Source organism: Triticum urartu, chromosome 2 (genome assembly GCF_003073215.2).
Source record: "Triticum urartu cultivar G1812 chromosome 2, Tu2.1, whole genome shotgun sequence".
NCBI lineage: Eukaryota > Viridiplantae > Streptophyta > Magnoliopsida > Poales > Poaceae > Triticum > Triticum urartu.
The window spans coordinates 28,216,595-28,230,872 of NC_053023.1; positions in this window are offsets into that span (position 1 = coordinate 28,216,595).

Below are 14,278 nucleotides of genomic sequence, written 5' to 3' on the forward strand. Positions count from 1 at the left end.
TCTTGATAGTTGAATAGATCGAAAGTTTTTCTGAAAAAAATTAACATTCCTTTTTTGTATATAACTTTTTTCACCCTTTACTCAAATTTAATTTAAGTTACTTGCCCCATTCATGCATGCACGTATACCCTTGAACTGCATGCTAGCTAGCTGACAGTACTTCCAGACGGTCCTGCTCAAAAGCACACCTGCACATAAGCTAGCTTGGCATGTTATAGCATCTATAGTCGGACTTCGCAAATTACTCGTGATTTGGACACAATGTCTAAGAGATAAAATGTTTTAAGAAAACGAATCAACAACAAGGACGCAAAACTCGTGATTTGTGACGAGTGTCACACATGCAATATGTCATTAGTCACTATGAGAGAAGATCAGAGTGACTTTAACAAGAGGTATCCGGTCGATAAAAAATTATTTGGGTCAAACCTACCAATGGACTCACCTACTGTAAAGTGTATACTTCATAGAATAAGATTCTCCTCACCTAGCCCCCATTCAGAAGGTGCTTCTAGCATTGTCGAAGCGCGTGTAGAGGTTTGTCTCCAACGGATCTCATGGAATTCGGTTGTAGGTTGTCTACGATGGATCCACACGGATCCGTTCTTCGGTCGTGTCTACAGGTTCGACTCTTACGATCTATGCTTCTTTTCATGGAGACAGTTGCTCTTCTGATGCACTGATCCTATTGGTCCTTAACACGACGACGTCCAACTGTCTATTAGAATAAGGTTTGTCCGGCTCTGATGAGGAATGGGCGATGATGGCGGCACGCATTCGGCTCGTTCTATGGTTTGTAGTCATCATTAGGTGATCTACGGACCTGGATGTATTTTTTTACTTCTGGTTTTCTTTATACTACCTTGATAGTTGAATAGATCGGAAGTTTTCTAAGAAAGAATGTGATCAGTGCCTTTGGTATTACTCTCTCCATCCCATAATATAAGAGCATTTTTTACACTAGTGTAGTGTCAAAAACGCCCTTATATATCAGACGGAGGGAGTATCCTTTAAGAAGAAATAAAATGAATTATTCGCAAAAAAAGAAGAAGAAATAAAATGAAATAAAAATACAAAATCAAAATAATGAATTTTGCTAAGAATGAATGATTTAATGACTATGGTATTATCTTTAAGCATAAAGAAAATAAAAGAAAAACTAGAAAAATATAATAATGAAGTTCTCTAAGATAAATGAATTAACATCATTGGTATTACCCTTTAAAAAAAGAAAATTAAGACAAAATTTGCACATAATTTACATAGAAATTGTTCTTTTTATCATATTCAAGACCATGCATATAATAGTAACTTTTTTCGCACAAAAAGATTCTATAAGAAGGAATATATTAGTGACATTGGTATTAGCTTAAAGAAGAAGAAAAATTGAAATCTAAATAATGTTGTTTTCTAAGAAAGATGAATCTATAATACCTAAATAGTTCATCCCCACTATCCTATTGTCTTGACATGCAGCCTATCCACATCAGGAGCCTTCCACCTCATCATTTTTTGAGTTTCCTCATCATTTTTTCTGTAAGAAATCTGTATTTTTTCCGGTCCCACCATCGGTTTCTATTTCCTGAAGGTTTCGGTACACATTGCTTCTTCCTTCTCCCCCAACGCAGGCGCCCCCCCTCTGCTTCCTTCTTTTACTTTCCAATTGCATGCCTCCTCTGCTTCCTTTCTTCTCCACTAAGTAGGGCAACATTCTTTAATCCCCCCTCCCCCCGTAAGGATTCCACATCTCAACCTCTTATCTTCCCTACGGCAGCCTGTCTTCCTCTTCGTCTTCTTGAATCTCCATTGCAGCAGAAACAAATGGTTTATGTAAAAAGCAGGATGGATTTACTCCTGCCTCCACACGCTCAACTAACTGCCGCAATTGCCCCCCACAGACCCACCCTATTAAGTTGTGGATGCCCACGACTCAATTGGTACCAAAGATATGCTCGAGGGTCGTCAGTTTCGTCCTTCGATAATCATCAACCTTCACGGTGGTCCGAATTTGAAGCCTCCATTGCGGACGCCCATTGCTTGCTGGTGATGCACGTGTTGGCAGGAACACACCTGCTTCCCCGGTATTGCCTCCCCTCTCTGTACCAGGTACCCCCTCAGCCTCTTCCTCGTGACGTCCCATCCAGTTTTTATGAGTCCGGCTCTTAAATCTAGAGATTTAGAATTGTTGTGACTAGAACTGCATCAGCTAACTGTCTTGCAAAAATCTTATCTTGACCGATGCAAAGCTCAAAGTATAGGTTGGTGTCTGAGATGCTGCAGATTGGTATGATATGGCCGACGTACTAAATGTTCCTTACATGTTTCTATGTCATATTGCCGTTCTTTTTCTTCTCTGTCTATGAATTTTAAGTCCTGCTACACTTTCTTTTCACTTAGGTTGGTGTTCAGTAAATCTTGGTCTGTAAACTAAAGATGAACAAACATTCAGTAATGTTCAGTTCTCTACAGCAAATGGCAAGGTAAGAGTGCATTTTGTTTAGCTTCATTGGACGAGTACTTCATAATATTACAGATATGGTGTACCGACAATTATTACTTTTCACTAATGCCATCTACGCACCATGACATCTAGATAACAAAAGAGCAGGTCTAGGAATAGAGAATACTCCCTCCGTCCGAAAAAACTTGTCCCTCAAATGGATGTATCTAGCACCAAATTAGTGCTAGATACATCCATTTGAAAGACAAGCTTGGGACAAGCTTTTTCGGACGGAGTGATACTAAGCAATGTTTTTTTCTTTCGGAGCAAGAACTATCAGTAGTCATGCCGGACTAGCCTATCCCTGCTCTGAATAGTATTCTTCTTTTTTTTTTGCTTTTTTTTAGGATCAGACCAGGCATTTGGCTTGGCAGGCATTTGTGGATATATCAATTTGAGCTGCAGCACTGCAAACTGATCTTTCTGTTTATATTTTTTATTTGCAGGGTATTGCATTACAACTAAGACTACTAGCAACCTGAATGTAAGTATCAAACTATTTTGCACACGTATAACTACCCATGTCTTTTTATAATTTGTCAATTCTTGCGGTCTGAGCTCTCTTCAACCTGGTAAGCTCATAAGTGTGATGACACTACCCATCATGGTAAGTATGATCTGGTAACTAGAGATACGCTTTACCACCTGGCCCAGTTAATTATATCCCCCATTGTATCCACCAATTAGTTATATTTATTTGCCATTATATCTTTGGGCAGCACTACAAACAACAAGAAACCAGGAAACATTTCAGGACAAGTGGAATAATTCCACTAAGAAAAATATACAACAAAGGACTGCAATCCATGTTTTACTTCTAAATAAATATATTCCATGTATTGGCAGCAGTAGCTGGACATTCAAAAAGATGCGATTACTATGGTTGTGTTATTTGGCAACAATGGACTATGATTGTACTAAAGTATGTTGTCTTACCATTTCACTTTGTCTACAGTTTGTTTTAAATCCTTTTGTATCTTTGTCTTTGTTTATTAGCGAGAATCCAGTACTATGGTGTGCGATGCCCACAACTTATTAGCAGTTCTTACTTTCCGATATGATCTGAACGATTGTGCAATTTGTTTTCAAATCCTAGATCTCTATATGTGGTGTCAAATGGCTTATTACTAAAAAAAATGATATAATAGTTGCTTGGATGCGTTATGTTTACCTTTGGAGGCAATGACATTACGTGTTGTGATTTGAAGTTTTTGCATTTCCAAGGTCACACTATGAAGTCTTTTACCTTCATAATTATTATTACCGAGAAAAGATATGGAACCTTATTTCTCCTTACCACTTCATCATTTCAACCATGGATGGATAGCCAGTACAGATACAGATAAACAACATAAGCAGAAAGTACTGAATATTGGTTCGCTCTCTATTTTTCATATCACTTTTTTTGCCTTACTCCATCTATTTTAATTAACAACGTAAACATCTTATCCAGGATGCCACCTAATTCTTCGAACAATAATCAGTCATGTTCTTTACTGTTTTACTAAGGGAAGCTCGGAACAAATACACATATGCAATTTCAAAAATAAAGAACGCAAAAGAATTTGTATTTATAGCTTTCAAATGTGACCAATAAATTTGAACAATAGATTTCTGAAAATAAAGGTCATTATGTTTCATATCATTGAATCAAATGTTTTATTATTTGATATGTGAATGTCATCTGAAAATCTACAACAAATTCCCGCAGCAACGCGCGGGGAATTGTCTAGTTGCTAATATAGGTAATGCCTTTTAGGAAGAAATAAAATTCAGGAAATAAAAATTATTGATAAAAGTTGCATATAATTTACGCATAAATTGTATTTTCTGTAATATGGAAGCATAGTAGTGGAATTTCAGAAAAAAAGAAGTTTCCTATAAGAAATAAATTAGTGGAATTTGCATTACCTAAAAAGAAAATGAAATAAAAAATAAAGAAAGATCAACATAATAAAGTTTTCTAATAAAGAATAAATTAATGGCATTGGTGTTACCTTTTAAGAAGAAAGAAAATTAAAAAAAAATTAAAAGCTTGCACACAACTTTGCACTTCTTAATATGAAAAGAATAAGCATATAAGAGTACAATTTTCACACTCTAGTGTAAATGACACACATATAATAGTGCAATCAAACCGAGAAGTCATTAAAAACACAAGGAAAAATAACAACATGTATCTTGACAAAAGAATCAAGGGCGAGAAAATCAATTTACCCAAATTTAAAAATAAGGCGACTTACATATAGCTAAAGTGTCTAATTAGTGACCTCAGTCTAACGACATCAATTTTACGTCAAGTATGCAAATATAAAAATTAGACATTTGTTTACAATCTAAATTCCAGATCGGTGTAACAAGCCCAACTATTTCTAAAGCCCAAGAGTCAATTGAATGGTCCATGGTTCTGGTCTCCCGGATCTGGATGAGGCGACTGGGTGGCCCAATGATGGCCACTATAGAGAGAGCGTGTGTTCGCCCATACCGTAGTACAGCGGTGCGATTTCGTTAAAGAAAGCAGCGCACACTCGCCAGGATTCAAACACCGGACCTCCAGTTGGTGAAGGGGAGTAGCTAATCAGTGGAGCTGACAAGGTTTGGTGACAAATGAGGTGCGCGCAAGGTTAAGAGCAAATCTACAAAGCAGAATCCGAGAAGTCTTTGAAATTTTTTGAACATGCATTAGAAATTGTGAACAAAATTTGGAAAAGCAAGTAATGTTTGAAAATCAGACAAAATTTTCAACAACTCGACCATGTTTTTTTAAAAGTGTGAACATTTTGAGAGAGTTCTTTTAAATCCCAAGCATTTCTGAAAAATGCAAACATTTTTTGAATTTTTTTATAGTGGAAACATGTCTTGAAATTATGAACATTTTTTTCAAAAGCGTGAACATTTATTGAAATTGCCAAACATTTGTTTAGTTTGTGAGAATAAAACTGTAACCGGAAACATTTTTTAACATTTTAAACATTTTTCTAAAAACAAAAAAAAATTGAACTCATGATTTTTTTAAACACCAACTTTGTTTATAAGTAGCTCATCTCATCTGCCATTGCACCGTTTCGTAGAACTGTTGAATGTGTTTTTCTAACGTCAGTACATACACAAGCGCTCATATACACGCGCATACACTCACTGTTGGGGATATTACTACTGGGCATAAACCGGCCTACCTGGGCCGGATTAACTCCATCAGTAGTTCAAAGGTGTTAAAGCCCAAAGAGGCAGATAAAGGCCCAGGGCCCATAGTCGGTTTACAACCTGTAGCCGTACATCAGCTTTGTGCACATACTTGTAATATGAGTTAGGAACAAGGAGAGACCAACCCAGATACAAGTATGAACCGGTTGTATCAGATGTTGAAGAAGACGGATCAGTTCGTCTGGAGTTCTGCTGCTGATGAAGCGTTTGAGGACTTAAAGCGGCAATTGGCCAATTCGCCTGTGCTCGCCGCTCCCATTGACAAGGAGCCGTTACTGCTATATGTTGCTGCTAATGCTCGTGCGGTCAGCGTGGCTGTTGTGGTGGAACGAAAGGAGGCAGGTAAGGAGCATCCGGTTCAACGTCCGGTCTATTATATCAGCGAGGTACTCATTGAGTCCAAGCAAAAGTATCCGCATTGGCAGAAGCTGGTGTACGGAATTTTTATGGCAAGCCGGAAGCTTAAGCAATACTTCCAAGGGCACCCAATTACGGTGGTCAGTTCTGCTCCTTTGGGAGATATCATTCAAAACCGGGAAGCAACTGGCCGGATTGCAAAGTGGGCTATAGAGCTGGGGCCGTACGGTTTGAAATATGTGCCTCGGACAGCGATTAAGTCTCAAGCACTTGTTGATTTCATCAATGATTGGACGGAAATGCAAGCACCTGAAGAAAAGCCGGATCATACGTATTGGACCATCTATTTTGACGGATCCAGGCAGTTGGAAGGCTCGGGGGCTGGAGTCGTATTAACCTCGCCACGAGGTGATAAGTTTTGTTATGTTCTCCGTTTAATGTTCCCTTGCACTAACAATGCAGCTGAGTATGAAGCCTTGCTCCATGGTCTTCGGATGGCTAAGGAGATGAATCTAAGTCGAGTTAAGTGCTTCGGTGATTCGGACCTTGTGGCTCAGCAAGTGTCTGGCACTTGGGACTCCAAGGACCCACTCATGGCAGCATATCCTCGTGAGGTCGATATTGTTGCAGGTTATTTCAGAGGCTATCAGGTGGACCACGTGGACCGGCAGAAAAATGAAGCGGCGGACGCTTTAAGCCGGTTGGGCTCTCAGCGCAAACCGGTCCCACCCAATGTTTTTCTGGATGTGCTGCACAACCCGTCGGTGAAGATCCCTGGTGAAGAGGATTTGGCCATTCCTGATCCGGAGGCTCAATTGGTGGCAGTTCTTCATGTTATTCCGGATTGGACGCTTCCTTATCTGGCGTACAAGAACCGGGGCGAGTTGCCAGAAGATGAGATTCTGGCCCGGCAGATAATCCGGCGATCCAAGTCCATGGCTGTCATCAACGGTGAGTTGCATCATTGCAGTGTATCAGGAGCTTTTCAACGTTGCGTGTCTCCTGAAGAAGGCCGTGAAATTTTGCGGGAGATCCACGAAGGAGATTGTGGTCACCACGCCGGTTCAAAATCTCTGGTGGCTAAAGCGTTTCGCCATGGTTTCTATTGGTTAACTGCTCATGCTGATGCGAAGGATCTGGTTAGACGATGTGATGGTTGCCAAAGGTTTTCAAGACGTGCTCATGTACCGGCTCAAGAATTGAGGATGATTCCAATTACTTGGCCGTTTGCGACTTGGGGGCTAGATATGGTTGGGCCTTTCAAAAGGTCCAGAGATAAGAAGACCCACCTCCTGGTGGCGGTGGACAAGTTTACAAAGTGGGTGGAGGCAGAACCTGTTAGCAAGTGTGATGCGGCCACAGCGGTTCAGTTCATCAAAAAGGTGATTTTCCGATTTGGCTTTTCGCACAGTATTATCACAGATAATGGTACCAATTTATCCAAAGGTGCTATGAAGGAGTTCTGCGAACGGGAGCACGTCCGGCTCGACGTTTCATCAGTGGCACATCCACAGTCCAATGGTCAAGCAAAAAGAGCTAATCAAGAAATCTTGAGAGGCATCAAGCCCTGGCTCATGGTTCCTTTACAGAGAACGTCGGGTTGTTGGGTAGAAGAATTACCATCTATGTTATGGAGCATCAATACAACACCCAACAGATCAACAGGATACACACCGTTCTTCATGGTTTATGGAGCGGAGGCGGTTCTCCCCAGCGATATCCGTCATGACTCACCTCGTGTCACGGCTTATGTTGAAGCGGACAACGAGACAGCACGACAAGATGCTTTGGACCGGTTGGATGAAGAGCGTGACATCGCAGCCGCCCGGTCGGCGATTTACCAGCAGGATCTTCGTCGTTATCACAGTCGCCGAGTCAGAACCAGAGCCTTCCAAGAAGGAGATTTGGTGCTTCGGCTCATCCAAGATCAGACTGATATGCATAAGCTATCCCCACCTTGGGAAGGGCCTTTCGGGGTCAGCAAGAATCTGCACAACGGGTCATACTATCTGATCGATATTCGAGAGCATAAGGACTCACGTACATCAGAGGAGGAGACTAACAGGCCGTGGAATATAGCTCATCTTCGGCCTTACTATACCTGAGCCATTGGCTATACTTATGTACATACAATGTATATATTATGATTAAGTAAAATAAACCGGAACCTCAGCTAAAGCGGGGTATCTGTTCTTTTACATCATGTGAGGTTACACGGAGTTGCTCTAAAGCGGCCTTCGGTTTACCCCTTGAGTTCGCTTTGCTAAAAGCATCGTGTTATATCACTTGGAGGATTGGTCGTGTCCGAACCAATACCATGCCTCTTGATAGGCGAAAGCCACCAGATCACTTGGGGACTTGGTCATGTCTGAACCAGTCATGCCTCTTGATCGGCCTAAGGCCACAGAATCACTTGGGGGCTTGGTCGAACCCGAACCATGACCACGCCATTTGGTCGGCATAAAATGCCACAAGAATCACTTGGGGACCTGGCTAACTAGAACCATAGTTACACCTAACGGGAGCTTGGTCGTGTTTGGCCATGGTTACGCCATTTGATCAGCTTAAATAAGTCTTTTTTGGCAAACGTTTTTTCGTTGCTTTTGCTTCATACTTTTCTTTGAAGGGGGGTTTTTTGCTTTTTATTGTGTTTCTTAAACCGACAATTTTTTTTTCAATTGACGGAACACAGTTCACGTCAATCCGGAGGCTATTTGACCGGTTTAATCCGCGTTGTTAACATCCTCTTATGGAGTAACACGGTATTTATCGTAACCCGGCACGGTTTACATGGTAAACGAGCGTCATATATATATACAGGAGCTGTTATCTCCTCCAACAGTATGGGTTTGCAAAACTCCGCTTCAAGATTGGCCAAGCCAACTTCATGCTCAATGACGGCAGGCATTATGTATCTCAAAATTTGGTCATACTTAAAATTTTGTTTTGATTTCATATATGCAGACATCATATTCCACCTGACGGTACAACCGCGGTGGCACTTGACGAATTTTTCATTTCAGAAAGTGTTTTGGAAAGTTCATTGCCACATGAAGAACAAATTATGCACGAAGGCATATCAACATCAAAGGTATCAGCTAGCCTATTACAAGGCAACATGGTGCCCATAATAATATAATTGTTTTTCGCGAAGAAGAGGCAGTTTTAAACCGGCGTCCGGTTCAAGCTTGGTCACCAGCCTGGCCTGATGGTTGTGGGTCGTCCTGCGCCGCTTCAGCCTCCGTATCCCTACCCAGTGACTGGAAATCCATAGTTGTCCAGTCGATTCCCATTAATGCCTGAAAAACAGCTTCATCGTGGATCAGCAAGGACGGGTCAATATCGGGAGCATAAGTATGCTTACGGATTGGAGGAATCAGATTTTCCGATTCATGGATTGGCGCAGCTATTCGCTTGTTCTGACTGTCATATTGTGCTTGATAACGAGACAACTCTGCTTCCTCAGCCAACTGACAAGCTAGTGGACGCACCTCCCGGTTTATCACTCGCAGATCCGCTTCACCGAATTCTGATCCGTCTTCCTTCAAGCTGGGATAGCCCTGAGCCGCTTCAACAGGATCAAAATCCGGCACCCAGGCTTTTGCCCGGATTAAAGCATTGATTGCGCCGATTCGAGCAGCAGATTTCTTTAGCTCTTCAATCCGGGCAGGAAGCACCGATAGTTTCATCAGAGTATCTTGAATCAAAGTAGGCGCCGGTTTGTTATGAGAGGCGGTACAGATGATCCGCTAGGCACCAGTATACAATTGTTCAACCAATGTATAGGCGGCTTTTAGCTTCTTCCGTACATCTGACCCCAAGTGACCAATGCGTGTCCCTGAAATACCATAAAGGGTTAATAAGTCAGCGACTTTGTCAGAAGGCAGAGCCAATTCAGTAGGAAAACTGGCTTACCAAAGATAGCAGCAGTCATGGCAATGCACGTGCCGCTTTATGCTGGTCAGTTCATCTGCCACTGGTTTTAGTGCAGCCTCAGCATCCTCTGCTCGTTTGATCAAAGCGGATTTCTCAGTGGCCCAGTCCGCCCGTTTTTTTTGAAGTTTTCCTTAAGTTGTTCCATGGCGCTTAAAGCACTGGCCAATTCCTCTTTTGCTTTGGAGGTTTCAGCTTGTTGGGTTTTCAGGGCTTCTTGAAGATCGATGACTTGGTTCTCTTTCGTCTTCAGCTCCGCCTGCATGCATACAGATATATGCTTCGGCAAACTGGTAGAAGGATTCAAGTATCAACCACATAACAAGTTATGCGCTCAGTACTTGGGGGCTAATGCATATTTGATCTAAAGCGGCCCTCGATTTACCCCTTCATCTTTCGATTGTTTACAAAGTCCCAAGATCAATACAAGTATTCAACTTGGCACTTGGGGGCTGATGGCTATTTGATCATATATATTCTGATACGGCAGTTTCAATTACTTAAAGTACCGGTTTAACTACGCTAAAGTTGAACCGGCCCTTGGGGGCTACATCAGCAAATTGCAAAGCAACAAGATTTATATTATTTAAGTCCCGGTTTGAAACAATATTCCAAACCGGCCCTTGGGGGCTAGGAGAGTCAGGAATGGAAGCATAAAAGTAAGAAGGAGCATATGGAAATTACCTCATATTTGTCTTTCATCATGTTGACCAGACCGGCTTCATAGTCACGGCTGGTATACAGCCAGTTCAGATAGCCGGAACGGATATCTTGGGCGTTCAGAGCAGCGTAAGTCGTCAGATCAGCGTTCCACTTGCCTTTACCAAAGGCAGCAAGTTCTTCCTTGGCAGAATGTTTGGATAAAGCGACAGGATTGTTTGGCTCAGTATGGCCAGTACCAGTAATGACAACCTCATCATCTTTGGTACCGCCGGTTTGCACTGGAGCTGTTGGCTTGTCAGTAGGCTTTGCTGGACCGGTGGAGCTTTCAATCCGGATGGAACCTGTAGGCTGATGGGTAGGATCTGAGGTGTCGGTGGGTCTCTCTTCTGCAATAAGATCATCATCTTGTTGCGGTGGATCATTGGGAATATCCTCAGGAATAGCCGCTTTAGCGTTGGGTGTCTTGTCCGCTTCAAGAACGACATCCTCTTCGGCCGCTTTGTCCAGGCGGGCCTTCTTGCTTGGCCTAGGTTTGGCCCTAAGAAGGATAACAAAATCAAATACAGAATATGTTCTAAGGCAATGTACTGCAAACATTGCAATAAGTATAGCTTACCCAAACACCGTTTTGAGCGGTGGGAGCTGAGTAGCCGATGACTCGCCAGAAGATGAGTGGGAAGTAACCTGATAATTGGAGTCAGATGGAGTAAGAGGTTGACGAAAGCAGCCCGCTTTAGGATAAGCACTGACAAGCAAATTAGAGACCTCGGAATGGCGTTTCCGAACCAGACTGTTCGGTAAACCGGCGGAGGTAACTACTTGGCCGCTGTGCCAGGTGGTGCGGCGAGCTTCGTGTTGTTGGGTCTTCATAAGAAGTTTAGGATCCAAATAAGCAAGAGGATGAGAAAATTTAACTTTCCGGTTTGCCTGACGGATTTTTTGTGAAGGCAAGGTTTCTGAATCGGAAGAGAGAATAATTACCTCGGCAACATCCGCGTGGCTGGCTTCGACATCATCCTGACAAATATCATCATCAATAAGACGCATGAAAAATAAACCAAGTGAGTCAAGCTCTACCTCAAAATCCGGATTATCAACCTCATCGTCAGGAGCCGGATTAGAAGAGGCGGTGGTTCTTTTCCTATGGGCAGTCTTCTTCACAGCTTTAGTCTTTTGCCGGGCTGCTCTTTCCGGTTTGTCTGGTTTTTCTGGCTTCTCCTGCGGTAGTTTTTTGCTCCAAAACCGATCATCGCCCTAATTATGGAGACACTGATATTAAAAACAATGACCAGCCATATCAATAACAGATTCAGTAAAGGGAAAGGCAAAGTCTTACAGCTGGCGGTTTGTTGGTGGCACAGAAGGGAAGCATGCCAGTTCTGGCGCAGATGTGTTCCGGTTCATTCAGTATCTTACGCACAGCCTCTGTGATTTCTTCACCAGAGAGCTGGAGTCTTGAGTGTCGCAGTGGGTCATCAACACGATCAGTATACTGGCACATCAAACCGGAGCGCAGACTAAGAGGCAGTATGCTCCATGATATCCAACAGCGAGCAAGATCAACCCCTGTTAAACCGTTGGCCATAAAAGCTCTGAGCTTTGATAGCTGAGGAGCATATTTACTTCTCTCCTGTGCAGTCAATCTTTGTGGAGAAGGATGTGTGTTGCTGAGCCGCTCTGGTCGAAAGCCAGGCAAGGGATTCTCACCAGCAGGGGAGGTGTCTTTGCAGTAGAACCATGTCTGATTCCATTCTTTGGGGTGGCTATGCAGTTTTGCGTGAGGGTATGTGACCTCTTTCCTTTTCTGAATCGCCACACCACCCAACTCCGTATTGGAGCTATCAGTAAATTCAGTACGACAGTTTAGATGGAATAGGTATCTGAACAGTTCCACTGTGGGCTCCTCTTGAAAGAACGCTTCACAGAGCACTTGGAAGTGACACATATTTGTAACAGAGTTGGGGCCAGTATCTTGTGGATGGAGCTGGAAATCGGCTAAGACATCCCGGTAAAATTTAGAACCGGGCGGCTTAAAGCCACGGGCTAAGTGATCTACGAAAACAACAACCTCTCCTTCTCGAGGTGAGGGAGGGCATTCTTTGCCAGGAGCCCTCCAATGGATTGTATCCTTACTGCCTAAAGCACCAATTAGGACTAAATCGTCCAGTTCAGCCTCTGTGACGCGAGAAGGAACCCAATTGCACTCATACACTTGCTTGGCCATGACGGAATCTACAAGGTAAAAGATCCCGGTTCAAAAATGCATTGATTAAAATGCACTGGTATGTACAATGTTAAACCGGAAACAACCCTATCTAAACCGGAGTTTCATGAAGCAACCTACATCTGGCGGTTCAACAAGGGGACTAATGGCATATACTGGTTTGGAAAATTTTCTATAAGGTTAAACCGCCTGACCTAAACATTGAAGCAATTGAGATTGCGGATGGTTAAGTATGCAGAAACAGGTTTCACAAGATCTTATTACGGCATTGGATCTGAAGCAAGTTCAGAAAATAAGAAAAATAGTCGAAGATCAAAGCAGAACAGTATTGAATCAATGAGCAGAAGTATATGTGAGATCTATGGTTTTGGGCAGGAAACTAGCGGCGGATACTGAAAGTTACTGCTACACAAAGCAAGGGTTTACATGTGCATCCAGGAGCTAATACATGAGTATGAACAAGTGATGAACACCGCAAGAACACGAAGCCCTAGATCAGATCTATATTGAGAAGAACAGAAGACCTACCAGAGCTGAGGAAAACGCGGAAGGTCACCGCGGCTTTCTGGCGCGTTCAAGTTGATGCAGCGGCCAAGGGTGATGCAGAAGACGACGGCGGCGGCGGAGCTCTGAGACTGGCGACGCGAGGAAGACGAAGAGGAAGGGAACGAAGGGAAGAAAAGAAATGACCCTTCGGGCCTATTTATAAGGCAAAGGACATGTGTCAGGCACGGGAATCAAGGGACCGCAGATTTTGGAAGTAGGGCGGTCACCTCGGTCATTGCGAATCTATTAAACAAGAAGATATCATGGATGTTTTCTTTATGACAGATGATGTCATGCCGGTTTACAGCAAACAGAGAAGATGACGTCACGGCGGTTCAACAACTACAAGAAGATGTTGAAGACGAAGATTTTTGCTAAGGATTGACATGAACCTGTTCAAATCAATCTGGGGCCTAATGTTGGGGATATTACCACTGGGCATAAACCGGCCTACCTGGGCCGGATTAACTCCATCAGTAGTTCAAAGGTGTTAAAGCCCAAAGAGGCAGATAAAGGCCCAGGGCCCGTAGTCGGTTTACAACCTGTAGCCGTACATCAGCTTTGTGCACATACTTGTAATATGAGTTAGGAACAAGGAGAGACCAACCCGGATACGAGTATGAACCGGTGTTGGGACTCTCTGAACCGGCAGGCGTCACCCATGTATATAAGGGGACGACCCGGCGGCGGTTCAAGGACGACAGACAACGAATCGAGACATAGGCGAAGCTTATTCGCTCCCTAGTCATCGAAACACTCATCAATTCCATCACAACTAGAAGTGGGCTTTTACCTTCATTGAAGGGGCCGAACTAGTATAAACTCTCTTGCGTCCTTGTGTCCGCTTTAAC